Source organism: Lepidochelys kempii, chromosome 2 (assembly GCF_965140265.1).
Source record: "Lepidochelys kempii isolate rLepKem1 chromosome 2, rLepKem1.hap2, whole genome shotgun sequence".
In the NCBI taxonomy this organism is placed as follows: Eukaryota; Metazoa; Chordata; order Testudines; family Cheloniidae; genus Lepidochelys; species Lepidochelys kempii.
In genome coordinates, this window is record NC_133257.1 from 185,243,139 (window position 1) to 185,269,520 (window position 26,382).

Here is a 26,382-nt window from a genome sequence, read left to right on the forward strand (position 1 = left end):
GGTTCCTAAGTCTGTATACGGATTCTGTTAACTGATTTGGGATCTTAAACTGAGATTTCCAAAGAAGTCTAGGGGACTTAGGCATGCTTCTATTGGCTTTCAATGGGAACTGGGCACCTAATTCACTTCGGTCTCTTTGAAAATCCCAGCCTTTAGTTATTTTTTTTTTAAATCTTTACAAAGCCTCTCTAAGGTCAGCTATAAGAACAAAATTAACAAAACCAGTCTAAGGACAATATCCTGCTGTTGATTAAACTATCCTGCTGTGGTATAGAAAATTCCTATTGATTTCAATGAGAGTCCTAAGCAGAGGATGATGGAAAGAGAGAGCATTAAGCCTTATGTTACAACAGATGCTCAGCATGGTGCTGTCTACTGCAGTAGAAGTTGAGGACACTAAAAACTTTGCAGAATTCATTTCTAATATCATACAAAACTCTCCTTTGAAGACAATTGGCTAGATTATAGAACAATAAGAACTTGATAAGTCAGCAGACTAAAAATGTTATTTATATAAGTTTTTATTTGTACATGTATACAATTAATATTTCAGTTTATTCTTATAAAATTACATATGGAAAAAAGACTCTTGGATTATAAGCTAATGTTACAGGTTGGCCATATTGAAAAATTACTTTTTATATTTTTCATTTTATTGCACACATTCATTTGCTCTGCAATTCATTTGCAGAAAAACTGAGTAAGAAAAAGGACTGATTCATTGTAGAGTTCATTATACATGATGAACATGGCACAGATGGCATGAACGATACCATTTTTATCATCAATGTCCACAAAAAAATAAAAGGAAAATAATTACATTAATGATACAATTCAGTTGAGATTTTAAGCATCCAAAGTCATGAAATTCAAAGTTCTGGTTCCCACAGCAACCATAACATGCTATATGAGTGTTCTGTGTTACTGTATACTGTAGTGATGTTTGTATTTTAATATATATGTGCAATGTGGCTTAGTTATGATTGTTGTGGGAACCATAACCGAATTTCCTGACATTTTCATTCTCAATTGTAATGTCATATTAATAGAGTTATTTGCACCTAATCTCCCTGTTCATTTCAAAACATGGGCAGGGGGACAGGAGAAGAGACAAAGGAAATAAAATGAGAAAAAGGAACAGAAACAATTGATTTTATTTGACTGCGATCTAATGATCTAAATCCATGGAAAGCTTGATGTTTTAAAAACAAGCCAATTTTCATTCATTCAAGTACAAAAGAAAAAAGCCTCTGAACTATGTGTCAACTAGAGAAAGCATCTAGATACCTTTAAAATGGCCTAAAGCATTTTCTTCCCTTCTTAGGATATGTCTACCCTGCAACTAGGGGAGCAACTGCAGCTCATGATGGCATACCGTGCTACCTTGAATCCACTAGCCAGACTAAAAATAGCAGTGAAGACATGGTGGCACATTGCTAGCCTGAGGCAGAATCCATGCCACTCCATCCTCACTATGACTTTTAGCTGTGCTAGCTATATTAAGAGGGAGTTCTGGCATGCTTACCCAAGCTGCAGTCACATCTCTAACTACAATACAGAGAAACTCGTACATGCTAATTCTACAGTCTAGTCTGCAGTAGACAGATTACAGTGTCTCTCTTCTTTCTGTTCATAAATAGGATGCAGCCAGTCAAGAAAGAATCACAGTACTTGGTCAACTCCAATCCCGCTGTTCTCCGTTAAGTAGCCCAGGCGAGATCTTCCATAACAGAGGGAAAATTCTTTAGCCTGCGCTATGTTGCTATTCTATAGGAATAACATTAAGCCTACTGTGCTGGCTTGATCAAATGACAGAAAGTAAAAGAGCAGGTAAAAAGGAAAACAAATATGCTCTTCCATGTCCTAGTCTTCACCAGCACAGATGTGTTTTATTGAGCAGTCCACATGAAAAAACAGGGGCAGGAAAATTAATCCATAGAGTTGCCATTAACAAATAAGAGGATAGAGGGGGAAAGGGTGAAAAGTGGCAAAAAGAACTTTTGATCTAATTTTCTTGTCTCATGAGAAAGGAATTTCACTAATCTCTCAAAGACTAAAGAGTATTGGCCAATGTCATCACATTCAGATGGCAGTCCTTGGTGAAGGTGAACAGGGAGTAACAGGAAAACTCATCCACAGAGTGCTAACTTTCAACACAAGGACAGCCATGTATGTAATGGAATAAGATTTGATTATTCCCAGAAGAGAAATTTCTGCTTCTCAGTAAGTTTCCTGAATGCAGTCTCATCTACTTGTGTATCACTGTTCTTGAAAATCTGAGTCCCCATTCCAGTGCTTTGACAAGGAAGAAGGTAGCATCCAATTTCCTGAAGAACCTCCTCAGGTAGTGTTTGAGAAAGCTTCATAAGTTGAGGGTCTGCTAGATTTTTTTTCCCCCAATCTTAGCATCAGTGTTAAAATTGAGAAGGACTCTCTCTCTCTTTTTTTCCTTATGTAGAGCTCTGAAATTATTCTGGGGAGAAAACTTGGACAGGTGTGATGCACAACCTTGTCCTTGTAACAAACCATGCAAAGTCCCTGGAAAAAATGATCTGCCCTCTCGCATCCTTGTCCATTCACTGAGCCATCCTTGTCCATTCAGGGGTCATAGAAAATAACCATATTTGCCAGAGCTTGTCAAAAAACAGAAAATAATTTTCATGAAAATTTTAAACAGTGTTGCTTTCTGGGAACATTTTTGACTAGTTCTTGTAGTTGGAGTCATTCAGCTTTCCAAGGAAAATTATATGGGAGGTGCCCGTGGATGTCATAGGTATAGGCATATGTCATAGGTAAATGCCATGTATAGGCCGTGAATAAAGAGTCTTGGATAAGGCTCTTGCTTCCCTGTGGTGCATACATAACTGATGTACCTTCATGATGGTCACTGACACAAATAGATCTCAGCGGGATGATCCCCACTTATTGGTGGTCAAGCTGAAGACTTCTTGCTTTAAAAAAAAGTTACTCCCCTGGAAGGATCTTTTTCTTTCTTAACCAATTGGCTTAGAGATTGGGCTTCCCTACCACATACAGTGCTTTGATAGATTGCAGATTGACTTCTCCTTCCTGAACAGCAAACTCACTTTCCCTGGTCCTTCTTATGCAGTTGAACTGCTTCCATCACTGAATTGTCTGTTCAGATTAAAAAACACAATTTCACCTACAGAGATCCTTTAGGGTGAGGAATGCTATTTTTTCTGGACTGCTAACCAGACTAGAAGAGACTTCTCTTGTCTATTTTCTCCTACAAAAAGTGGAAGTTGTTTAGAAGCCAGGCTCTTCTGGTTCCTCCAATTCCATTTCCACAAGCAGTTGACTGATTAAATATTTCTAGTCCTGTTGGAAATTCTTTCTAGGTAGTTCCTGAGCAGTTCTCTGGTAGCTGCTGCTGAATTGAGAGAGAAAGCATGGTCAATGACCTGGGGATAAAAGCCTTAGGACCCATACATGGAGGATGGGCAGGAAGAAATATTGGGACTGGAGGAGGAATCAAAGTCCCTAAATAAATCCTTCTTTGACTTTTGCTTAAGTGGAGAGCTCTACCGATCCAATTTTCCTAAAGAGACCAGGAAAAATGTGTTTCTCTTGGCAAGTAAGTATATCTGAGGAAGAGGTGAGAGACAGGGAGCTTCCGGCTCCTTTTTAATCAACATATATCATTCTGTATTTACCTTGTCATCATCACAGTGACTAGCCTGATTAGGCAGGCTTGAGTCCTCTGGCTAGAGGCTCAGGAAGCTGGCTTCCAGGCCTAGTGAATCCCTTGTGAAAGGCCCAGTAGGGGGAGTGAGATCTCTTTATGAGCAAAACTTCAGAACATGCACTTCAGCAAGAGGCACACATTTTCGTTCTTCTTGGTTTTTGTTTGTTCCCTTTTCTTGTCATTTTCTTCTCCTTTGGCACTACCTACCACTAGACAAGATTGTGGCACTGCAGCACCAGTTGATCTGCAAGGAAGAATACTAAGTCTGCTCAATGGAAACCAGAAGAGGGCCAACCCAGAGGATAAAGCTGCTTCTCCTGAATTGCCTTGATTGTCCCTGTGAGAGAGAGAGAGAGAGAGAGACCCACACACCAATGTGGTCTGTGCTTGTAAAGACCAGAGTATAGAAAAGAATGTTAGCAACTTTTCCAAAAAGTTTTGGTAGGAGGTATTTCAACCAAACACAGAGTTCAGGCAGGTTACTTTTCTTGAACCTGTGGGGAGTGACTCCTACTGTGTACAACACCCAAGCCCCAAGAAGCTTCTAGAAAGGGCCTTGGATTCATAGCCCTTCAGGAGAGGGACCACAGAAAGGAAAGGGAAAAAAGGCAAATGAATTGCATGGTGTGTGACTGGAAGTTATTACTGTTCTGAACAGCATCTCTCTCTCAGACTGCAAATACTCTGAAAATGAGTTCTGAAGTTCCACTGGCAGGCAAGACATGCTGCTATAGAGGAGTGGGAGGCGCAGGTGGTTTACAGGTGCTCTAATCCCCCTAGATCCAGGGATGTCTGATTTCAGGAGCCAAACCACAGCGGGCGCCTGATGGGACAAGTCCAAGGAAAAGTCTAATAAAATATTCAAGGAGTTTTCTGCCACCCTGGAACAGATTTTGCAAACAAATGTTCAAGATACGGCAATTCAGAGTGCTGCTGCAGGCAACTCAGTGAATCAAGTCCACTTTAGCATTTTCAGATATTAAAGAATACCTGTGACCAAGTCACACCTAACTGAGCAGATTTGGGTTTGCAGACTATTTTATGAAGTGTGTTCAAACTCTATATAGTAATCATAAAGCTCAGTTGTCGTTAATGAAGACATACAACTGTGCCCATGTTATATGTGAATCCAGCAACACAAAAAACACCCCACACTAACCAGGAATTCTTCTAATACATAGACAAGAGGAACACCAAGGGCCTAGCAAGACTCCTAGAATTAAAAGGGCTTCTATCACAACTGTTAAGAGTATAAAAGATTAATTATCCTAAAAGATTTCAATGTTGGGAGGGGGGGGCAATTCATCTGATAGAATAGCCCAAGTGCTCCTATTTCTCTTGACAAACATGGGCTCGCTCTGACCTCTCCTACATAGTCAGCATGCACTAGCCTTCCTTTTAGATTTAGATCGCAGAATGGTGGATAACATAACACTCTTCTGGCCAGACCATCATCTCTTCAAAACAGAGATTAAGTAATTAAAAAGTAATGACTAAATCGATCAAAATTAATTCTGTCTCAGAAATCTTGATTCTGGAAAACAGGACTTCGCAGGGGGTCCACCCACCCAAAACATCAAGGCATTGGCAAAGTAGAAAAAAAAACACTGCAGCCAAGTTCTGTTTGAAACATGGGAGGAACTGGCTCTAAAATGACAGGCTCCTAGAGGTCATAACAGTTGTCTGAACTATGGAAAATGAAACAAGCTGGCAGAAGGCTGGAGTGCCTACTGAGCAAAACCGACTTAGCAGCCACCAAAAGACACATGCTGCAGCTATAAAGGTTGCTAAAACAGCCTCTCTTAATCATGTTTGCTTCAGCCAAATAACAGCTAGTACGACACAACAACACTCCTATGCAGAAAAAACAACCTGCAGACGCACAAGTCTCACTGACTCCAAAAAGAGCTCTCTCATCCTACTTCACAGAGACAGAGGAACAATACCTATTCCCTAGTCATTGATGGATTTAGAACCATCACTGAAACAGAAGCCCCAGCAGCTCTGAGGAATGTTTGTCCCATCACTCATGAACCTAATTTAATAATGGGCTCTTCAATCTAGCAGAGAAAAATAACACGATCCAATGCCTGGAAGTTGAACCTAGACAAATTCAGACTGGAAATAAAGGTATAATTTTTTTTAACAGTGGGAATAATTAACCATTGGAATAATTTAGCAAGGATCATGGTGGATTCTATTTCACTGACAATTTTTATATCAAGTTTGGAAAAAATGTTTATGAATTATTTTGGGGAAGCCCTATGGCCTGAGATATACATCAGAGTAGATGACAGCGGTCCTTTCTGGCCTTGGAATCTGTGAATCTATGATTGCTACATTTTGTGGCTGGTGAAGTCCAGAAAAAAAAAAAAAAAGTCTGACCCCCCCACGAGGGGAGAACATTAAATGTCTCCTTCAGAGAAGGCAAACACAGTAATTTGGAAGTAACCTACAATTTACACCAATGACCTCACCAGCTACTGCCAATTTTCCTGACTCTCTTTTCATGGCAAGGCTTCAAAGCAGCTGGCATCCAAGATCTAATAGACTATCTACAAAATCCTGCATCCCTCAGAATCAGGTTACAGGCCAGAGCATGACCAAAAAATGGCCCTGCTGGAGTGTAAGCATTATCTTCTCATCTATGCTGATGTACCAATACTAACAGAAATTGATCCTATGGAGTCAATTGACTGCACATCAGATTTTGAAGAAGTAGATAGCTCAATGCTCTCAGATCACAACGGGCACGTCTTTGGCCCATGTTATATGGAATCCCAGTACACTTCTTGTCATGCCACCTGCTCTTCAACACCTCTATAAAACTGTACAGAGAAAATAGATGCCATGGATTTATGTGCTAATGATCTGTGGGTGACACTAAACCGTAGGTGGCCTGTTCCACCGAGGTCATACAAAAATGTCCATCCCACTGGTGGGTTGGGATCACCAGACTTATAAACAGCAGTAGGCAAAAGCTCCACCCAAGAAAGACGGAAGAAAGAAATGCTTTAAGGAACTTGCAGATATTCTCAGCTCCCCAGGACTCCAGGTATCAGACAGACTGTTAGAATGATACAAAGCTTCAGTGTCATGGACTCACCAAAACACTCATACATAGATGACCACAGTGGTGACCAATGACTTCTTCCATCATGAGCTGTCTAGGAAACTGTACTCTTTTCTCTAGTCATGGCAATAGTCACTTTAGTCTCTCCAGCATAACTTGCAGCAACTTGTTCTGCTGGGGGCTGAATTCAGGAGTCACGAGAGTGAAGCCGATAAAGCATGTGGTAGCACATCTCATAATGAGCAATAAAGGCAAAATGAACACACTATTCCTGTGATTTCCAATATGCACTGGTTTCCCATTTACTTCAGAACAAATCTGAATGTTCTGTTCTTACTGTGATCTTCCAACACTACCAAAGGAACAATGCAACTTGAGAAAGTCCAGGTCTAGACTACCAGATGCTGGAGGCAGAGAGACTTCCATGATCAAACTCCTTGAGAAACAGATCAGACTGAAATCAAGCCTGACTGTGTTCAGGCTGAAGCGTAAGGCACGTCTTTTTGATAAAACCCCGTCGTTAGGCATGACACCAGGATATAAATACAATCTTTGAACACAGACTATTCACCCACATCTGAAAGCCGATGGAAATGAAGAGACGAAAGACACCTTTTCTTGTGGATGGTTTTGTTTTCTCCATAATTTTATTTGTTGCTCATATAGGTCATGGGTACCATATAAATGTGATACAATTGATTAAAATGGGGGGAAAGCCGCACAGTCTTTTCACTTCAACATGTAACTGGTGTCCCCTTTTGCGTCTATTATTGGCCCTTCTTATATCTATCCTTTATGCCGACGACATACAGTAGCTCTTTAAATTTCTGATTCCAGCACCTCATTACCAGCTACAATAGAGGCTATTACTTTGCTAAATTCTTGGGGCTGCTGATAAATAAAGACACTGACATTTCAGCACACTAAAAACAAAACTTTAATGAGCTACATCAATTTAAAACTCACGCAACTGTCTGCAAATTTTCCTCTCATATTGTGACAAGTTGCACCTAAGATTACTAAAGTTGAAAGGTTAGGAAGAAAACATTCTTTCATATTTTCCAATTTTACTCTGTGCATTTGACAGCACATAGTGTATCATCAGTTTTATATTTCCCCTTTAAAGTTAGTTTCCCTTGTTGTTTATGGAGATCTTTCACATAGCAACAGATGACAGAATATTTATTTTGTCAAGTAGGAAAATGTTACTGGCAGTGGGACTCGGAAACAAGTGTAGTACCTGAAACAACTCTTAAGTCATGTTTTAAGAATGACTTCAAATGATTTCAAACTAGAGAGACACGGTGGGTGAGGTAATATCTTTTACTGGACCCAACCTCTGTTGGTGAGAGAGACAAGCTTCCAAGCCACAGCTCTATGGAATCTCTCCGGCTTGCTCGGGTGGAAATGTACTAAGTAATGTAGAGCCTGACATCTGGAGGGATAGTTTAAGTCCATTAAATGTATTTCTATTGTAAGAGACACAACATAAACTCAACTGTACAGCCCCTATTTCCGCTGCCAAATGCTTTGCTGGATGTGTTCTATACTCAACATTATGTCTTAAGAGAAAAACTCAGGTTGGATCTTTCTTCCCTTGTTTCTGGGTTGTCCCACATTGCTGATTATTGGTTCCAGACGTAAAATGGTGATGGCAACATCCCTGTAATTCCTACATAATATCTTCTGGGGGCCTTTAGTTCCTAGGTAATCTCCCACAGGAACTGGCTTGGCTTTGTCCTGTGGGGTGTCTCTTGAAAAACAACTCTCCTGAAATGGACTGGCCATGAAGATCTATCACACTAATTATGGACCTCTAATTTTCCTACAATGCTTGCCCTAGACAGTTTATATTACTTTACTTTAGAGAGAATGTATAAGGTTTATATGAAGCCTGAGACACTGTCATTGAGCATCTTAAAAGCAATAAATTAAAAAAAAAAAAAAGACACCAAGGAAGTTTACTCCTTAAGAGGAGAACAAGTAGCTGTCTCTTTGTTTAAGCAATAAGTTATCCTACAATATTAACAGTTTTGCTTGGATTATAGCACTCACATCAATTTTGTATGCCTACTTTAGTTGAATCTTGGATATGATTTTTAAGAATTCTGGTTCCTAATTAGAATAATACTTTTTTTCTTTTTATTTGTGTTTCTCTTCAATTTCTACGTTTTATTTGGCTACGTGTGTGTGTGTCTTTTTTCCCTAGAAAAAATGAGGAACTATGTCCATTTCCATTACTTGGTAATTACTGACACCCTTAATCATAGTTTTGCGTCTTCTGTTTCAAACTAACCCCTAGAAACTGGTAGGAAGATTGTGGTGCCAGATCATCAATTGGTGTAAACTCCATTAGCTATGTCAGTTTGCGCCAGCTGAAGATATGGGCTCTCCTGTCCATACAAAACAAATTAACATAACATTTCATCTTCTGTAATTAGGAACAGTAAAAATGAGGATTTGGTTGCAGGAGATTATGGTTGAGCCGGGTGAGGCAGATACTGCTTGGACAGAAGTAGATGACGAAAAAGGACATTATCACTGAATTGTGACAATATACGCATCGATTATAGCAAGTTACATGCTAGTTAATAAAGCTAAAATCCTGCCCTACTTGAAAGGGAAGGGGTAAAGATGCACCTTCAAGCCAACTAGGCTACTCACATGCTTAATATTAAGCACAAGTGCTTTGCTGGATCAAGCCAGAGTGCTCCCAGCATCTTGCAAGATCTAGTAGTATATCTGTGTGCCTAAACACCACAACTGCACATAGAGATTAGGTAATTACATGGGTAAATAGCTATTTTGGCTGTTTGCTTGCTGTCTGTGTAAGCAGTTGTAGCCAATCTGAGTGCACATTTTATTTTTCATACACGTGCATGGTTTTTTTGAGAAGTGCTTCTTAAAAATTTGTTATTAAATCCACACTTCATTGTAATGTGAAAACATTAGATTTTGGCTCTATTGACTGATACAGAGTGTAAAATGAGGAAATACTACACTTAAAGAACTAAAATTTATTACAATAATGTTTTCATATTCTATTGAGTTTGTGCCAACTCTTTATTCTTGTATATTGGTTTTCTTCTGTTCTTGTTTGCAAATACAAAAATAATACATTTTCAGAAATAGATGTGGGTATCCTGGTCTGGATGGTCTGGCCCTTTCAGAGGAATTGGGCTCAACCCCATCTGTGCCTAGTTATTCACCCCACAGGTGATGGATCTTTGCTTGGGCTGCTGATTAGATTAGGTTACCAGGCATCATGTGATGTTAGCCTGAGCTAAAGCTTCCTATAAGGGGGAGCTTCTGTGGCAGAGAGGAAGAATAGGAGCTAAAATAACCTAGAGAATATCTTTCTGGAGAGACTTAGCAAAGCTACTACGCTCAAAAAGATCTGGAGAGAAGATGACTGGATACAAGGGGAAATATAAGAGAGAAACCTATGAGGGATGCAGGGATATGTCAGAAGAGTCAGTGAACTAGGCTCTCCTTACCAGCCACAGGGAAAAAGCCTGTTCAGAGGGAATTAGGAGACCAACAGGGGAATAATGATGTGCCTGAAAGAGAAGGCTAGGAAATTCTGGCTTTGACTGAAACTGTTTATTTTATGTTAATAAAGCAGATCCAGAAGGGGAACACAATTCAAAAGCATAGTCAGGCTGGGCCAGGAGGGAAACTGAAGCAGAGGCAAGCTCTGACATAGGATGAGACAAGACCCTCTTTCAGATGCCTAAAACTTAATAAGCTGGGGCTCCATCTGCACCTAAAGCAGTATTGCCACTTAAGAGCATAACAACTATAGTACTGTGCACCTAAATGAGAATTATTGAGTGGGTTAATGGGAACAGAAAGAAAACATGTTTTCATTCACAGGCCATCGATCTAAGCAGCAAGAACATATACAACCCAATTACACAATTAAGAACTTAATTTGGCACCTAAATTTAAGTGATGTATCTAGGTCAAGACATTGGGTGAAATCCTGGCCCCAATCAAGACAACAGGAGTTTTACCAATGATTCCAATGGAGCCAGGATTTCACAATTTCAGCCTAAGGTTAACAGGAGTTCTACCTGAGTGTGGACTGAAGGATTTGGCTCTTTGTCCTATAGAACATTATAGCAATGATATAGATGATATTTTAAACAAAGTTCTAACATATTAAGAAGTCACACAGAAAACCCTAGTTTGAAAATACGTAACAGTAAAGAGTCTCATTCACTGGCAAATACTATTTCACATAACGAATGTACGTGGATTTTCAAATTCAGATGTCACAAAGTCCAATACATTAAATTGGAGCTACCAAATCCCACATACATAATCATTACATACATTGAAAAAGATTATAAAGGGGGGGAAAAAACAACACACACACTCATTTTTTTAAAATGGGGCAATTATTTCAGAAGTATAGTTTTGTCAAGAAACTGTAATTAATAACTGTGAGACATTAAGGGGGACTTAATGTAATCAATATTTTGTCCTAAGCACCAGCAAAACAAACTTTTATTGCAATTAATTACAAAAGCCGTTATTTGTTTGAACAAAGGAAGCAATTATATAGCATCTATCCACAAAGTGCAAATAAGGACGCAAATAGAAGGGGATTCCTGTGCTAATAAGCAAGAGGGCAGTGATTGGTGTGCAACTGCATCAAAAAATTCCCTAATATTTTTGTCAATTTATTGTGCTCTGCAAAATTGAGCACCTGATTACTCAGTTAAGCACACGATGGAGTGCATAAAATCCATTACTTACACTGCACTAAACACTTAAAATTTGTACTTGTGGGAAATGTTTACATGCTTGAAAGGCATTCTTTGAAAAATGACCCTACATGGACTAAGTATAGGTACATGATGTGTGTGACTATGCACTTGAGGAGTGATCCAAAGCTGAAATAAAATCAATTGAAAGACTCCCGTGACTTCTTTGATGTTTGAGTCAAGTCCTCAAATGTCAATGAGCCCAAGACTTGTGCTTTAATGCATTTACGCACTTGATAAGTTTTAGGGTATGTTTACGCTGCAATTAAACACCTGTAGCTGGCTGCATCAACTGATTCAGGCTAATGGGGCTGGGGCTGTTAAAGTCAATGTAGATATTCAGGCTCAAGCTGGAGGCAGGTTCCGGGACCTTTGCTCCTGCCAGAGGTAGACAAACTCTTGTTCTAACCTCAAGAGCTTCTTGTTCTAATCTCTCTCCAATGGAGTTTAATTTGCCCTGTTTATAACAAGGATTTGACAACACCCATCCAGATTATACTTGCAATTATTTGGTATGTTTGATTTGAAAATTAACTGATGGTAAAAAAAAGCAGTGAAACAAATAATTTTATGCTTAGATATAAAAACATAAAATGTTTACATGAGAAAAAACAACACATATGTGGACACCAGTAGGTATAGGTAAATTGTTGCAGGGAAGATAATTAAACATTTAGTATATATGGATTTGTTGTTTGAGAACAATACAATATATTCTAAACTCTATGTCCCAAACAGCTTTAGAAACTAAGAATGGGAAAACTACCTGTTCCAGGGACAAAAAAAATCATAGATTTTTCTTCTCTTCACTATCAGTTGAATATGCAATTTTTAAAGCTGACAGGGGCACACACAATAAATATATATGTAAAATGCTGTTTACAATATAATACATTACATGTTTAATGAGATTGAAATAGAATTTAAAAGCTATTTATAACAATGCCTCACACTTGTGCTGCTGGAAGAGCTAAGTGACTTGAGAGCTAAAGAGAGAGTTCAAAGTTGCATCATAATGCTGACAGTAAAAAAAAAAAAGGAAGAAAGAAAGCAGCAATATCAACATCTCTACTATAGGCATGCAAGTAGTATTTAGAGGGAATACTGCAAATATCATGGTAATGTTGCTTTAGTTATCTAAAGCAAGATCAGTATATCACTGCTCTTTATTTTTGTTTTCTTTACTCGGTGACCCTGATGTGTCATCCAAAAGTTCACTTCTCTCAAGAATTCTTTGAAGTTGCAATGTTTTAGGCTTCTGATATTAAGAGGAAAAGGAATTAGGTCCTTGCGATATATTTGGGATGCCTAATTACATCAGGAGCGTTCAGTAATAGAGTACTATATTTTGTAAAGTCTGAATGCCAGAGCATGGCAATCAGTAAATGATGAAGAATTTCACTTCAATCCTCCTTTCAATCTATTCCATTCCCAAAGCTTTTTGAAAAGTCTTTTCTGACATTTTCATCTGTGCAATTGATTTTGTCCTCATTGTCCACAAATTGCCTAGACATTATACAAACATACTTTTCTTTGACCTGGTTATAATTCAGGGGTTCTCAAACTTGGTTGCGGTGCAATGCCCTTCTAACAAAAATTACTACACTACCTCAGGAGTGGGGACCGAAGCCTGTGCCCACCCCAGGTATGGGGACCAAAGCCGAAGCTCAAGGGCTACAGACCCAGGCAGGGGGCCTGTAACCTGAGCCCCGCAGCCGAGGGCTGAAGTCCTTCAGCCCCGGGCCCCAGCAAGTCGAAGCCAGCCATGGCGACCCCATTAAAACAGGGTCCCGACCCACAGTTTGAGAACTGCTGTTATAGTCGGTTAGTTGTTCTTTTGTTTTGTTTTTTTTTATCTGTGATGTGTACGTGATGCAGATGATACATTTTTGTTTGTTTTAAATCAAATCATTTAGGATTCTTCTAAATTCCCTCTGGAGAGGGACCCTCGTTCAAAGACTTGATGATGTAGAGTGGTGGGAGGAGTCCTATTCTCCTTCCCAGCGGGCATCCTGCATTCTAAAATTTTTCATGAAGAAAAGAGAATCCAGTACAGAAGGATGTTCATTGTAAAGGAAATGCAGAACAATGAGGACTCACATTGCTGGGATTTCTCCCTCTGCACTATTGTTTCATATACGGCTGTGACCCCCTCTTTGAAGGGTTTCACATTGTTCAGTACCCCTGTTTGACAGTCTTTACTTAATCACTGGGGTTGACCACTAGTGGAGACCTGGCCCTTCATTAAATAAGCATGTTTAGAGGTGTCCCTTTGAGGGTATTAGCATGGTATAGGGTTCCGTGTTTAATGCCATGACTATAGTTTGAAAGCATTCACATTGTTGCCAAGGGACTCTTTTTTGAAGATAGCCATATTGTTAAGATACTTGCATTGGAAAAAAATGTCACTGTAAAAGATATCCCTGCTGGGGAGAGGGGAGGAGACAGAGTACTCAGAACTGCCTGATTTCCGCAAGTACTTTTAATTTATTTTTCTTAGTGACCATCCACATCCCTTTTCAGTAAAAGGAAATATATTCATGAAACTCCACACAAAGTACTACAACAAAGTGTTTTTCTGAAATATTTCCAAAAGAATGCCCTTTCTCTGTATGCTACTGACCATTTCAATTTCTGACTATAAACTATAAAGTCCTTGATGTATTTTACCACTCCAAGAATATTATAAATACCACAGACAAGGAGGCAGGCAATGACATCATTAATAATAAGCCCTGCAGACAGTGATTATATTTTATTTAAGAGCAAAACAAATGGACCAAAAGTACTCAGGATCCTGAACACACAAGTCAAAACACTGAGCTAATAGATGCAGAGAGCAGCAAAGAGCACCACAGACAATTCTTGTCAAGATTATTGTCAACTAACTAGTCAGAATTTCACTTTCATGTTCTATTTACTGAGATGAGTCAAGTCACAGAAACAAACATCCTTTCTTGAATTTTCCTTATGCTTATACTCCACACCTGCACTTACTAATACAACCCTACACTGGGATTGTCTCCTTTTGGAGAGCTCATAGTTCATACTAGTGCGAATGGAAGTTAAATGTGTCCCTCTTTCAGATCTTATATCCTTTTGAATCAGGCATGCTCCTTGTTCTCTTGTATTGTAAGGGTGTACCCCTCTTCCATAATGGGACTCCCTTCCATTTAGCAACACAGGAATGCTATAGTGGGTGGAGGAGCAGGTCTCCTTGGCTCCTTTCCAGGACCAGTTTTTCATACTATTGGATGAGCCTAGGAAGGTATCAATGGAGAATGAGATTTGCAGAAGCAGCTAGTGAACTCCCACTCAATACAGCAGCGGTTTGGTCCCACGTGTTCTCCCTCCCCAGCGTGCTGCTGCAGTGGCCAATGAGGGATGGGGTAGCTGCTGCAGAGACTACATGGTTCATCTCCCTTTTGCACCTAGAGAGACAGGGGGACATCAGGGCGGTGTCTAAAAAGGTAGTTCCCTTGCAGCTGCAGCCTCACTCACAGCAATATGGGTACACTCAGATAGCACTGAAAATTTTAACAGAGCCTTTTGCATTTTTGGGATGGCTGCAAAGAAGTGTTTTTCTCCCTCAAATGTAGTTTAATTTCTGTCCATGATTATCACTCCACTATGCATAGGGCTGGCATGAGGATTTGGGAAAGGCCTAGTGAGTTTATCCTTTTGGGATACACTCAAAACTTAATTTACTCATTTTATATCAAGTATGTGTGCAGAGAGTATGATCTTTAAACTATACCAGCCTCCTGTTTACAGAATTGGAGCCCTGTTGTATATTCTTTTCATTCATAGCATTTGGTTTATATCGATTAACATTTCCAAGTCTATCTTTGCAAGGTATACAGCTAGAGACTTGCATTTTTGTTAATAAGAGTGGACATTTTCCTTTATAGGGCCTGCAGGTTGCCCGAGTTTAAAAACAGCTCACACCAGCCTCTTCCAGGTCATCAGTATGACTCCGCAACATATACACACTTTCACAAGATCTGATGTCACAATTATCAGTCTAGTAAAGGACTGCACAGGATTCTTTTTAGAGTTCCATCAGTATGTTGCTCCTGCAGTCCAGATTCTGGCACCTTTACTTGTGGTGAGCAGAACCTTAATGGCAAGCGATCCCATTGAAACAAAGGGTTATTCAGTAAAGGTGGCAGAATTTAGTCCTCAGAGAGGCCTACCATTCAATGCCATATTAAAGCTAACCGAATAGATGCTGCATCACTCCCAGCCGGGTATCAGACCACAACAGAAATCATCCGTACCTCCCCTATTTCACCTCAACAGACAATTCCCCTCAACTATTTATTACTTCTTGTCACTAGTCTGTGTTATTTTCATGCCAGAATTAAACGGTATAGAGGATGCATAGCGATTTAGGCACTCTCAGTGACCAGAATACGGAAGAAGTTAATAAATTAGATTGGTGACCTGGCAGCTGAAAACAAGGAATTCTCCTGCTACATTTTAGTAAAGGAATAAAATGGGTAGGAGAAAAAAGTTAGATTTAAAGATTGAGTCTTAGGCACTATAAACAAATTCTGCTTTTTCAAAAATCAGCATACCTAGCTTGCAAATTATGGCAAATCTCTACATAAAATTTCAACTGGACACTGCTGCTCAATTTTTGTGAATTTTTGAAACGTGGTATGGCTTACCACCGCCCATTAATCTCTATTTTAACTGTTGATATCTATCATATATCTTAAAGGTTATGCAATCCTGAACAAGCTTCCTAGTCAGCTTGCCCCCCATCCCGCACAAATATAACCTAGGTCCACATAGTAACTATGATTATTAATTATTATATTATGTAAAGCATGCATAATCTTCAATTAATGGTGCAGGATCTAAGTTTATCCAACATTTATATGGTATATAATACAAAACAAATCTCCATATAATAATTTAACCCAATTCTTATTACCCAAAAGTGATAGTTAAAGTTACAAACTACACCTAGTTCAAAAATACACTGCATATGACCATTATTTTATGTTTCGTTGTAACAACTGCAGCATTTCATGGCCACACCTTAGTGAGCAGTCCACAGCCAAAGAGCTTCCATGTAAAATGCCTTTCACATTACAGAAATGCTGTAATAGCCTCTCACAATTTTGTAAAAAGAAAAGGAGGACTTGTGGCACCTTAGAGACTAACAAATTTATTTGAGCATAAGCTTTCGTGAAGTGACCTGTAGCTCATGAAAACTTATGCTCAAAGAAATTTGTTAGTCTCTAAGGTGCCACAATTCCTCCTTTTCTTTTTGCGGATACAGACTAACATGGCTGCTTCTCTGAAACCTGTCACAATTTTGTGTCATTTCCATTCTACTTTGTTCTTTGAGCAACTGAGTAAAATGAAGGGATATGACAAACATTACTGATCAAGAATGAAAAAATAACCTATATTAATGGATAGAGGCAACAGGACACAAAATCCTCCAAGGAGCATCATAAGTCCACATGATTTCACTGACTTCCAGAATCTGGATTTAGATCTCCGTGTTAGCAGAAGGATATATAAAAATTCATGGAAGCTAAACAAATTAATTTTAGCTGCACATCTGAAGAGGCTCCAAAGCATAAATTATTCCTTAAAAATTCAATTGTAAGATCTTCCTTTTTACAGACAAACATATCCGAAATAACTTGTCTGGAGAAAATGCACATTTTTAGTTAGATCATGGTTCCTCCTAAAGATCCAACAAAAGAAACATGAAGAGCTTGGGGATCTAACCTCCTCCACTCTTTGGAGCATGGTGGAATATTTTGTATAACATGCTTTAAAACAAACTGCATCCCATACTGCTTTAAAGAGTTAAATAATTTAGGACTGCCCGTTGGATTAAATTACAAAATAAGTGTAAGTTCATTGTATGTTGTATTTTATCCATTATAAGGCATGTAACTAATTTCAGAGAAAAAATTAAAAGGCATCAGCAAAAGAGGGAAAATAAATTCTGAGATATTTGGAAAGTGCTAGAGAGTTGATGAGATAAAGGAAAGCTGTTTCAAGTGGCGCAATCTGCAAAGGAAAAAGCACTTGCACGAAGGGTAGTAAGACTGCATGAAGGAACAGATTGTTAGACAAGTGGAGGGGACTGGTAGGGAAGTAGAGACACAGGTACAAGTAGGCAGAAGGACGTAGATGAAGGATTTTAATTTATGATTTTTTTTAAATGTTAAGCATGCAAGGTTCTCGGTTTTTTAAAAACTTACTACATTTTTGCAGCATAGATGCTGGAACTACGTATCCTGGGGGTGCTACTGCACCCCCTGGCTTGACGTTGTTTCCATCATATACAGGGTTTACAGTTTGGTTCAATGGTTCTCAGTACCCCAACTATACAAATTGTTCCAGCACCCCTGTTTTTCAGAGATCCTTAAAGGAAAAGAAGGTTTCGTGATTCAGGAACTGGAGTGAGACTCAAGAAGACCTGGGGTCAATTCCCAGCTCTGCAATATGTTTCTTATGTGACCTTGGGCAAATTACTTAGACTCCCCATGCCTTGACTCCTCATCTGTAAAATGGGGATAAAATAGTACATCCTTCCTCCCATCAATTGTCCGATTTGTCCATTTATATTGTTGTGTAGACTCTTTGGGGCAGGGACTGTGTCTTATGTGTTTCTACAGTACCTAGCACAACAGAACCCCAACCTTGGTCAGAACTTCTAGCTGCTACTAACACAAACTTCAATGGAACACAACAATCATGCTTCAAAAATATGTATTGTTACTTTTTGATTTTTCCTTGTTCTAATCTGATATGCTAATCAAATATTTAGCAGCTATACTCTCTGGCTAATAAATTCTGTACTAATACCAATTACACTTGGAAGTGCCCCATCTATTGTTCTATTTAAGGCAAGACTAAAGAATTATATGTTTGTTGTAGTTTTGTCTAGGTTCTTAGTTGATTAGAACTTGTTGAGATTTATCAAATTTTGCTTAATCTTATTTATCAGCAAAAAATAAAAACAAAGGAGAAAAATGTGCAATGCATCTTCTGTTTTCTGATAAGTATTGATACTGTTTTATTGAATTTAGATATATAGCAGCTTGCAACATTGATAAGGACACAAGATGCCCAAAGAAAATGCATCTTGGCTTTTCATCCCCCCCGGATACTGAACATAATGACAGAGAATAAAGTTAGTAATGATTTTTTGACCATAACATTCTTGAATAAATTATATGTAAAGGAACAATCATAATTTGTGAGTCCCCCTCTGTTCTCCTTTCTGAAAAAAAAAAAAAAGTATATACATATGCATGGGGAGTAATAAATGCATCAAAGAAACACACGGCTTTGAAAAAGGCATATGCTGCCATATTCTTCTCCTGAATTGTGGGAATGGTAGCAATGCAGTAGAGGACAAGCCAAAAGGTGAGCAGACGGAGCATCCATAAGAACCAGAGCTCAAACATGACTGCCATCCATGAGACGGAGCATCCATGAGAACCAGAGCTCAAAATTTGACTGCCATCCATGCTCTCTGCACCATCCGCCCAAACACAACACACACACACACCTTCTCCAACAGCACAGCTAAAAGTGGCTAAAATGCTGCACTGGCTTTCGTTTCCCACAACTTGCTGTGTGCTCCCAACTCCTCCATTAGCACTGGAAAGTCATAGCGGAGAAGAGTTTATATAGACACAGTTGCCAATACATTATGCACAGACCTCATCCTGGCCTTTTAGGCAGGGGTAAGTGTCACCTCAAGTATATGGCTCCCTCAACATGAACAGAACAGATCAAGGACAGAGTATACCCCTATACTACTTCTCGTAATGCAATCCAAAGTCTTCATTGACACATCAGTGCTAATTTACTTTTTTAATATCTCTAAACATGATTCTTTAGTTCCATTTGCAGCCTACATAGTAGTCCTAGGTAATCCTTCCTGTTATTTAGTTACTATGGTATAATAATCTCACCTACATATGATAAATATATTGGGAGAACAGAGAAGGACTCACAAATATATACCTTGGTCAAATATGATAAAATTTACTAATTTATTTTGACCTATTCTTTGTCCTATGCATTACAGCAAGGAAAGATCTCCTTCCCCAGCAATAATTTTATCAGAATCAGAAATGGGTTTGCAATTGTCTACAATATTTTGGATTATATTGTGCTGGAAGCAGATAAATGAGAGCATATATTCTGATATTGTACTTTAATATGCCTTTTTTCAAGTTATTATGCTTACTTTATAGATCTATGTATTTTTTCTATCATTTGAAGTTGGTCTTTCATGCTTTCTGTATTCATTTCAGAAAAACTAAGTCAAACCTCCTTCCTTTAAAACATCATGGATTATGAAATGCATGATTTATAAGTGATAAAACTATCAGATACATTTCCAGGGTTCACATTAAAATTAGTGGCCTACTGTAAAAAGTGAACAGTTCATTTGATGGGTTTCTCTTAAAGCTTTTAGGACATTAACTTTTCTGACTCCATGACGAGTATTTTCTAACACATTAAGCAAGCTAGTTCAAAATTATTCTTATTGTTATGCCTCTGCTAATAAATTTAGAAGGTGGCATTTCAACTCAGAAATGGAAGAGTATTATTTTAAACAGAAATATAATTAAATTGTGTGCTCAAATGACCACCACGCCTTAAAGGTTGGTTTGCACCGCAACAATTCAATATTTACTTTACTGCAACTGAAAGTAAAAAGTTCAACAACATGAATGGTTGCACTGTCCAAATTCCCCATCCCCATTATTAAAACCCACATTACTATAATGTTTAATATAAGACGACAAATCAGGATGTCCTAGGTAAAATTCCCCATTGATTTCAATGGGACATTGATCAGGTAAATGCTTGCACTATCAAACCCAACACAGCAAAAGGTTCATCTGAACATGAACAATTTGAGTACTGCTTATAAAGTTGATATCATGGCTCTAACCATTGTAATTCACACACTATGGTCTCATTCATCAGAAAAAGTTCTGTCACATTCTCTTTACTTTGGGCCACATTGTGACACCTTGGCTGATCCTAAACAGGGCGTTGCATCACAAGAAGCCCCATTACAGTCAATAAGACTCACCATGAGTAAAGCTATTATTACCTGATCCTTATTCTGTAAATCAGTGGTGTTCAACCTGTGGTACATGGACGCCCAGGGGTCCGCAGGCTATGTCTAAGATTTACAAAGTAGTCTGCACCTCCATTCAAAATTTTTTAGGGGGTCCACAAATGAAAAAAAGGTTGAAAACCATTGCTGTAAATGACAGAATTTGCAGTATGTTCTAAGTATATCTACTCGGTTCAATATGACTAAGAGTTCAACTCATAATGCAACAAAAATATAAAAAACACTGCAATGCACAGGAAATTAAAATGTACAAGTGTGCTGTTGATCGCAGGATTCACATTAGATTCAGAAGCCTTATTTTCACAAATCCAGTGAAATCACTGCTTTTTGCCAATTAGGTACTGGATAAAAAGAAGCCTGCAAGCAACTGGATGTTCACATATTTGATTTGGGTATTTTAGCACAGAGTGAGAACAACAGGACAAAAGACAGCAAAACTTTGTGAGCCTGAAACAAAAAATTGTGCATTTAAGTGATTCTCCCCCCCGACACTCTTCTACTGTCCAGTTAAGCCTTCCTTCGATTCACAAGCTTGAGGACTTCTGGTTTAGAAAAAAGGTAGCTTTTACACATCTGGGGGACTTTTCCAAGCTCATACAGCTTTAATATTTATTAAATGTTTATACAGTACCTGTAGTTGATATACTGCCTAAAACAAAACTGGAAACATACCAACCTGCACTAAGATACTGGAGGGCTTTTTTTTGACAGTTGGGGTTTTTTAGTACCTTGCCTCCCCTCTCCCCCCCCCCCTTTAAATTGTGACTCACCACCTGGAAGGAAGATCAGAAGCAGATGTCTTATTCACTGCAAGTACAATAACAATGTGCCAGTTTCTCTGTGGGCAGCTCTTTGTGTTTCACTTACCAAAAAAAATTTACTTTTCCTCTCACACAGTTTAATATACAGTATGTGAACGATCACAAAGAAATTTTGCCATGAGAACAGTGATATACAGTTATTGGATCTAGAAACCTATATTTTCTTACAAATTACTCAGAAATCCACTGCTTTACAACAACACTAGCGATCCAAACCATAAATGTGTTCCCAGACATTGCTGCGTGCGTGCGTGTTTCAGTTAAAATTGTGTTGTATTATATCTGTATAGAAAAAAAAGCTTCATGGCTTCTTGAGAATGTAGTAGAAGAACATATTACAGTATCTAAGATTTTCAACCATGCTTATCACAATGGTGACTAGCCACTTAATCTTAAAATTCCCTTAACTGATGCCTATAAAGTCTAAAGTCTTATTTATTTTATTTATTCCAGCTTTCCTTTCCCATTAGGAAGAGTTAATTTAGGAGTAGAAATGCAAATAAACAATCATATGACAATTTGTTTTCAGATACTGGCTTAGTATATTATTTTGGTATCTAGATATATCTAAAGTAATTCCATTAAATATACCATTGTATGATCAAAAATAGTAAACACATTTTTAAAAGGGACAGCTTTCCAGTAATATCCTTCTCCTAGAACAAATTAAAGGATTTATTACTGAAGTATTATTGGAAAGACTGGAAACTGTGTAATAAAAAGAAAGAGCTAGGTACACAAAACTATAATATAATTAACAAAAAGCTTGTGTTAAGACAATTTTATGAGGACCCTGTGGAATTTTTTTTGCAGAAGTGTCACTCTCAGCCACAGTCTCTTTTCATTAGCTTTATGAGCAGATATGGGAAACATTAAGCATTAGTGTGGATGTTTTGTGTGTTCTTAGATTCTAAACAAAAATCAAGCTAAAAGGAAAGATATAGAAAACATTATACTTACAGAGAAACCATATGCAGGAAAATGTTACTGACAAATTTACGTAGTGTACATCCACCACTTGTTCTAATCCATGGAATCTACAATTGGAGGTATTCAAACTGGAAACCCAAGTCAAGCAAATACAAGTAGCTATATGTAAATATTATACCTAAGTATTTTGGGCCTCCATAGACATATTGGTACAAATTCCACAAGAACAGAATGTACAAGTAAGTTATCCACTGCCCCAATAAAAAACAGTACCATAATCTTCACCTGTCTTTTATTTTTCTAGAAAAGCATACACACACATACCATAATTATGGCAGCATTATAATGGTGACCTTTCCAGCTAGCAAGCAGTTAACCTTGTGGTGGAGTTTGCGGTACTGCCCTATAATAAGTATCCTACTGGAAACATTTCTTAACGTGGAATTATCAACTATCCAATTCATAACTTATAACGGGGTACCAATGGGAATATAGATGTGCTATCCATAAAAAATTAAAAGTATCAGTTATCCATACCATTGATTACTTGTGTCAAAGGTGCCTCATTTACCAGTTAGGCACAATTTAAAAAAAAAAAAAAAAAAAAAAAAAAGCAAAAATCATCATAAAATTGTACTACTATACACACGTGATTTTTAATGTAGTTTTATTTTCATCTATGTCTTTCTGAAAGCCATCTTGTCAGCATATCAAAAGCGGTAAACTTTGAAAAACAAACCAACGGCAATAAGACAGAAAACATGGTCTGGTAGTTAAAGCACAGGAATGGGAGTTGGGACAGGGTTCTTTTTCAGGCTGTGTCACAAACTAGCTATGTGAGTTTGGACAGGTCGCTTAATCACTTTGTGCCTCAGTTTACCCACTCTTACAATGGGGAAAGTCATACTTACCTGTGTCACAGGGATGGTGTAAGGCTTAATTAAGCAAGCTTTGGGATGGAAAGTACTACAGAAGTGCACATTACCATATGCAAAGATATGCTTGTCTGTATCTAGTATTTCTAGGACTTCTTCAGAACCGCTCTCTTTCCGCTGGAATTTACACAATCCTTCGCACTTATTCCTTTTAATTTAATATATGTTTCATTCTTCAGGATGTAAAACAATGACCCGCTTGCTTGAGTTACTACCTGCACAGAACAAAACTTCACATCTCATAAATGAATGAGCAAAGGGACAAAAAGATTTTACAAGTTGATTGGTACTGCAGTTACATTACTTTTCAACTGACCAATCTTTAATAATAAATTCATTGAAAATTCATAGCATTCCCTTTAAATGATCATTTGAGTTTCAAATTCTCTTTACATCTAAATAAAGACATTGGGCTAAAAAGACTCCCATTGTCTTCAACAAGCTTTGTACCAAGCCATTATTTTGGGAGTACTCCCTATATGCCAGGTACTGCCAACCTTGCATACGCTATATAATTCCTTACTCTGCAACTAATCCACAGAAATCCATGGTGCTACTCATGGAGTAAGCTGCTACTCAATGTGAATCTGGATAGTCGAACCTGGAACATTATAAATGGCAGGCCAGATCATCAGCTGGTGCAAATCAACACAGCTCTACTAAAGTCAATGGAGCTACACCAATTTACAGCAGCTAAAGATTCGTCCCGGTATTTGGGACACTGATGCAACCTTTGGACAAGATCCCACATTCCTTCTATGTACTGGGAGCTTTGTGTGCACAAGGAATTCAAGATTAAAAAGGAACACTAATTCTAGAATCACTTTCTCAATAAGTGTACTCATAATTCTAAGCTAAAATACTTGATTAAACCATACGACCCTTTAACTGGGTGGAAACCAAGAACATATTGTAGTTTAAAACTTCTTATATCTTTTCAGTTTTCTTTTTTTCGCTACCCCATATTAGTGTTTTATTAGGCCAACTGCTGCTTGCCTTACTCACGCAAGTAGTCCCAGTGAGGTCTTCGGGATAACCTGAATCCTTAGAGTGAGCACAATTTGGTGTCTCAATACTCTGCATGGATCAAGTTTCAAAGACACTTTTTTATACTATATTTGAGTTATTTCCTACAATGAGGATTGTGTTAATGTTCTCATTGATTTAATTCTGTTCTTTATATTGTCTATGTCATTTAGTTTCCTAGGGTCTGATCTCACAAACCCTTGCTCAAGTGAGCATCCCTTACTTGCATTCTTAACCCCAAGGGAATCAACAGGACTACACAGATTTAAGGACAAGCTTCATGAATGTTAGCAGGATTGGACCTTTCAAAAATTACTTAGACCAATATTTTGTAATATTGTAGGGACAGTAGCAGGGGAACAAAATTATTTTGTGTGTGACATCTTTAATCAAGGACTAGCCTCTTTATACGATGCTGGATATGTGGATTGCTGCAAATAGCCAGTGAATATTTTTCTGGCTAAGATTTATGAAACACTTCCCCGTAAAAAAAAGCATTTTAAAAGAGTATCTAAAGACATTTGCATAATGATATTCACTGTAATAAGTCTATAGGTATTTTCTTTTCCTCACATATATCACTCCAGGTTTAGAGTTGTTTGCTTTCTGAAAATATTACATGCTATGCGATATTCACTGAAACAACTTTTAAGTACTGAGAGACAGAAAAACTCAGAAACTTCTGCTTCTGATTGCTATCGCCATAAAATGTACAAATTTTAAACAACAGACGTAAGCACTAAATTCACAAGAAAACAGGTACATTTAAAAATATTTCTTAAAATAATGTTATTTCATCATTAAACATTTCACATGAAATGATCTGCATCAAAATGGCATAATTTTCGTTAGATAACATATCTGTATAATGTCAGAATATACAGATTAATCAACAGTTCCGTAAAGCAACAATTTCTATCCACCATTTATGTCTTCTACAACTTTTAAGGTACTTTTTTATTTTTAAACATTCTTTTTAGACCCCCCCCCAAAAAACGTTTATTTAAAACATCGAATGAATCAGCTTTTTCTTACAATTGAATTTTCATTTATCTTAGACTAATATAAATATATTGAAAGGATCTGAATATTATTCACCATATCTCATTGTCTGCTTTTACCTTTGCAATTTTCCTTTTTCAGTATCCATAACCAACCATTGCTCTGCTCTTCCATTATGCTTCCTTCATTGCAGAGTGAGAAGCTTCTTCATTAAATAGCATTAAAAATAGAACACACCCGAACTCCCAAGCAGAGCATGCTCTAACAGTGCTAATGCCACAGTTCTCAAGGTAACCATGCTCAGTTGGGAACTGAGAGGCAAAGTCAAGGTGAGATTAGTAATTTGCAAGCCTAACTGTGCACACAAACTTGCCTCGATCCATGATGAAGACTGTTAAAACAAAAATTAGTGTGCAGTTAAATTATGTGACTGAAAAGTTGAAGGCCAGCTTAACAATTTTTCCCTCTCCCATCCCCAACAACTTACTTTAATTGTTCGTACTTGGTTAAAATTTGCAGAGTCAATTTTGGAGGATTGTAAGAGAAATACATATTGATTCATACATCTAGTTAAGCGCAGTGGTCAGAAGCATCACAGCGGCAAATCAACCCACCTACTGTGTTGATATCTACTCATTTGGTTTCATTACTCAATATGTTTACAGGACTGTCATGTTACAGTAACACTGGGATTCATTTTTTAAAAAAGGCAATGTATACACCTGAGGAGCGGGGGGACAACAGACCCACTATAGAAACATGAACCAGAAATGTAGAGATATTCCAGGTGGTTGAAACAGTAAGTAAAATAAATAACAATAACAACAACATTAACAAAGTTGCACAAGAATGGGTGCACTGAATGAGTGCATGCCTTGTTTATAGATATAAACAATGCAGTTGAAACAATACACATTCAAATATGCAAAATTTTAATAAACAGTAGCAGCACGGTAACATTCACTATTTATG

The 26,382-nt window shown here is 38.0% G+C and overlaps 1 protein-coding gene across 8 annotated transcripts in view; it reads right to left on the reverse strand.

Moving 5' to 3' along the window:
• The window catches only part of ARPP21 (cAMP regulated phosphoprotein 21), a 173,272-nt gene that overhangs the window by 145,154 nt on the left and 1,736 nt on the right, over positions 1-26,382 (reverse strand). The window contains exon 1 of one of the 8 annotated variants that reach the window (XM_073333013.1): positions 25,530-25,761. The exons of the other annotated variants lie outside the window; for them this stretch is intronic. The gene's annotated coding sequence lies outside the window, so the exon portion shown is untranslated. Of the gene's footprint in view, positions 1-25,529; positions 25,762-26,382 lie in introns of those variants that run through there. 8 annotated transcript variants of the gene reach the window in all.